General features: G+C 34.8%; 1 pseudogene; it reads left to right on the forward strand.

Moving 5' to 3' along the window:
• The first annotated feature begins 2,646 nt into the window (after positions 1–2,646).
• LOC112915607 (translationally-controlled tumor protein-like) lies at positions 2,647–3,079 on the forward strand (annotated as a pseudogene).
• The last annotated feature ends 2,049 nt before the right edge of the window (positions 3,080–5,128 follow it).

Genomic DNA, 5,128 nt, shown 5'->3' on the forward strand with positions numbered 1-5,128 from the left:
CCTCATTTCTATTAACTAGTCACATGCGGTTTCTATGTCCCTGTAAGACCCAAAAGCTAATTTACTATTACAGATTCACAGATGTTGTTTTATTCATGCTCTAGGCAAGTCATACTGGTCATACTGTATATTTTATTTCTGAATTGCTAATAGAAAATGTGGAACCCTTTCATATTAAAAGAAACACAAAAATAATTTTATTGAAATAATTTATTCTTAAAGCAACCTAAAATATTTATGAACATATTTTCCTTCATTTCATTAAATTCATGTATAAATGCAATACTGTTAATACTGAAGATATAAGTCAGCCACTCAGGGTAAGAAATATGGAATAGTTTAATCCAAAAGCAGTTTATTCCTGAGTTTAAAAAATATCTAAAAGGAGTATTTTTTTTTTTGGGCCATAGAAACCCAACTGATAATGCCAAGCTTTAAGCTCCAAGCTGATATCTTTAAACAATTATTCAAAAAAATAGAACACCAAGCATAAAGTCTAGTGACCTAAGATGACTATAAGACATTTTCATTTCTTACTTCAAATCCTCTTCACTCTGTTTCTCCCATGTCCTTAAATAAAAAATAAAAATGTTATCCTGATTAAACATATTTATACCTTTTTTTGGACCACTGATCCTTTTGAGACTACAAGAAAAAATACACATATATGTATATGTATAAAATGTTGTATTTGACTTAAGGGTCTTATATATATACCCCACCAAAGGCCATCTGTATGCTATAAGGTTTCATGCATCAGAGTTAAGAATGCCTGGTCTAAAACAATATGCATATTTTTCATTTTGGAGGATTTTATAAACCTTCTACTGCCATCATCAAGGCTTCTTAGAAAGATAAGCACCCAATAGGTGTTCATCATGTATTAGTGGTTAATAATGATAAAGAGCTATTTCCTCTCCTTATAAAAGTAATAATTTGAAATCAACTATCATGTGAATTTTGCTACAAATTTTCAGTTCACATCTCCTAATTTCCATGATATTGAAAGCAAGATAATTTTATGAGATGAATCAACCTTCAATAACTAGAAATTAACCGGATCTAGGCAACCCAAAGAAGTTCATGAGGAAACCAAGATATTGGAATATAGAATTGGAATATCTATAGAACTTAGCTCTGTAGGCTCAAAAACTCACAAGTCTAATTTTTGCTTACCCAACAGCAAGCAAAAATCATATATAATTTTTTGGAGATCTGTTTATAACTAGATGTGATGCCCTGCTGGGGGTGGTAGCAATTACCAATGCTCATCATTATTCACTTCTCCTCTCTTTCTTGAACACCCAGCAGACAAGTTTCCAGCCTACGTAAAATTAGTCAGGGCAATATGGCTACTTCCAGCTGATGGAGTATAAACAAAATTTGACATTGTCATTTCTTGGCTGAGATATTTAAAAGCACTTGATTGACTCTGTAGCTTGCTCAAATCATGACACTGACCCTGAAAGCTTCATGTTTATACTGAAAAATGATAAGACCTTAAAATTCACTTGGAAGGCTACTTCTCTGGAGAAATAAACTTAGGCCACCAATATTAATGTCACCAATATTTCAGGAATTAACTGGTAGCTAAGAATAGCTTAGCCTAAGTTGATGAACATGCCAAGTTAGATGACATTTTTTTTAAGAGAGAGAATGAGTCCCCAAGTCAACGAGGATACAGAGAGAAAGAGAATCTTAAGCAGGCTCCATGCCCAGTGCAGAGCCCAACACAAGGCTCATTGTCAGAACCCTGGGATTATGTCCTGAGCTGAAATCAAGAGTCAAAACCTTAACTGACTGAGCCACCCAGGTGCCCCCACATTTGATTTTTTTAAATTAAAATGTAATGAGTAATAGAGCATCATGTCTTCTGCAATTAGTGAAAGTTTTACTTCTTCCTTGCCAATTTATGGTATTGGCATTAAAAATAGGCACAAAGATCAATGGGACAGAACAGAAAAAACAGAAATGAGCCCTAAACTATATAGTCAATGAATCTTCAACAAAGCCAGAAAGAATATCTAATGGGAAAAAGGCAGTTTCTTCAGAAATGATATTGAGAAAACTAGACAGTAACATGCAAGAGAAAAAAAGTGGATTACTTTCTTATACCATATACAAAAATAAATTCAAAAAGGATTAATGACCTAAATATGAGAGAGGAAACCACCAAAATCCTGGAGGGAAAGACAGGCAGCAACATTGATCATGGCCATAGCAACTTCTTATTAGGTATGTCTCCTGAGATAAGGGTATAAGCAAAAATAAACTGTTAGGACTTCATCAAAAGAAAAGACTTCTGCAAAGTGAAGGAAACAATCAACAAAACCAAAAGGCAAACCTACTGACTGGGAGAAGATATTTCAAAATGACATATCTGATAAAGGGGTAGTATCCAAAATAAATAAAGAACTTATAAAACTCAACACCCAAAAGAAATGAATAATCCAATTAAAAATGGGCAGAAGCACCCTCAAGTGCTGCTCTGGCTACAGTGCACTTGTTCAGAGCTCCTGGATCCTGCTAAGCTAGCACCTCCATCGTCTCTCTCCAACTGTAATATCATCAATTGGGACCTCATCACCCATGATGAGAGTTCTCTGATATCGACAAGATACAGGAGATTGCAGATGGGCTGTGCCTGGAGGTAGAGGGGAGATGGTCAGTAGGACAGAGGGTAACATTGATGACTTGCTCGTTGGTGGAAATGCCTCCACTGAAGGCCTAGAGGGCAAAGGTACCAAAGTACCACAGTAATCACTGGTGTTGATATTGTCATGAACCATCACTTGCAGGAAACCAGCTTCACAAAAGAAGCCTACAAGAAGTACATCAAAGATTACATAAAATCAATCGAAGGCAAACTTTAAGAACAGAGTCCAGAAAGAGTAAAACCTTTTATGACAGGGCTTCAGAACAAATCAAACACATCCTTATTAATTTCAAAAATGACCTGTTCATTATTGGTGAAAACATGAATCCAGATGGCATGGTTGCTCTGCTGGACTACTGTGAGGATGGTGTGACCCCAAATATGATTTTCTTTAAGGGTGGTTTAGAAATGGAAAAATGTTAATGAATTTGGCTATTACTTTGGATATATCACCTGTTGTCCTAACTAGCTGCTGCTCTACATCCACACAACACCAGAACTGAGACAAATGGGACTGATGTCACCTTGAGCTCTTCATTTATTTTACCTTGATTTATTTGGAGTGAAGGCATTATTTTGAGATAAAAAAATGTGTCATGTAGATTGTCCAAAAATGAAATGCATTTAAACCCATTTGAGAGAATGATTCTTAGTTTAACACATTTTTAAATCTATCCTGTATAGTGTCCTGAAGAAGCTAGAGCTTGATTATAGACTACTGCTAGAAAGCATAAGACTACCCACAGATAACTTCTACAGTGAAAGCTACTTCTGGGACTGGAATATAAAAAACAGGAACCCAAAGTCTTAATTCTGAGTTCAAGGAAAGTGAAAGACCATGCTCATAGCCAGGTCAACATTTGAAGTGGGTTCCTTACACATTTTGTCACCTACAAATGGAAGTAGTTAACTCGGGGAGAGATCACCAAAAGAATAAAAAAGAGACTAATAACAGTTGGAAGACAACAAAGTGGGCAGAAGATATGAACAGACATTTTTCCAAAGAAGACATCCAGATGGCCAATAGATACATGAAAAGATACTCAACATCATTCATCATCAGGGAAATACAGATCAGAACTACAATGAGACATCACCTCACACCTGTCAGAATGGCCAAAATCAACAACACAAGAAACAACAGGTGTTGGCAAAAATGTAGAGAAATGGAAGCCCTCTTGCACTGTTGTTGGGAATGCAATCTGGTACAGCCACTTTGGAAAACAGAATGGAGGTTCCTCAAAAAGTTAAAAATAGAATCCAGCAACTGTGCTACTAGATATTTACCCAAAGAATCCCAAAATACTAATTCAGAGGGATATGTGCACCCCCTTGTATATAGCAGCATTATCCAAATAGTCAAATTACAGAAACAGCCAAAGTGTCTAGCAACTGATGAATGGATAAAGAAGAAGAACATGTATAAATACACTGAAATATATATACACAATATATAAACACATATTGTGTACATATATACACAATAGAATTACTCACCCATGCATGACAAAGAATAAAATCTAATCATTTGCAATGATGTGGATGGAGTTAGAGAGTATTATGCTAAGTCAATCAGAAAAAGAAATACCATGTGATTTCACTCATATGTGTAATTTAATAAACAAATAAATAGGCAAAGGGAAAAAAAGAGGAGAGGCAAACCAAGAAACAGACTCTCAACTATACAGAACTGATGTTTACCAGAGGGGAAGTGGTGGGGGTATAAGTGAAATAGGTGATGGGGAGTAGGGAGGGCACTTATGATAAGCACTGGGTGTTATATGGAAGTGTTGAATCATTGTATTATACACCTGAAATTACTATTATACTGTATGTTCACCAATTGGAATTTAAATAAAAACTTTAAAAAGTTATGGGTAATGGAGATGTTAGAAAGTCAAATAAGAGAAATTAGTCAAAGGATTCTGAGCATTCTTTTGTCACCCCATAACTTACAGATCATATTTAAGTACACTCTGACGTTGCTTTCAGTGTATGATAATGGAGAATGGTGGATTTCTGAGTGGACATGAAACTCAAAATAGTACTTCATTATTCCTGTTTGGGGTAGTTATATGGGAATTGAGCTGGCATTTGCTTACCAACAGGCCAGAGGTGAATATTTACCACAAACTTTTTAGACCAGCTAACTCTCAAAAATCTAACAGTTAACTCTTCCTATCTTATCACAATTTTCTGATATGACCTGAAGGAGGCTATGTGTGGTTGGTGACAAAATCTACCTGAACAAGATAAAGTTTAATAACTTTTAAAGAAAATGGAAATTTGATCTCCTCTCTAAACAGACTGTCAAGATGTACACTCCATAGGAATAGAGAGTAGGGTTACTGAACAAGAAAACAGCCAAAATAATATAATTATTATTATATAATAATGATGAAATATAATATAATATTTAATAATTTATTATATATTATTTAATAATTTATTAATGCAATATATTATTTAATA

This window comes from Vulpes vulpes, chromosome 14, assembly GCF_048418805.1.
Source record: "Vulpes vulpes isolate BD-2025 chromosome 14, VulVul3, whole genome shotgun sequence".
In the NCBI taxonomy this organism is placed as follows: Eukaryota; Metazoa; Chordata; class Mammalia; order Carnivora; family Canidae; genus Vulpes; species Vulpes vulpes.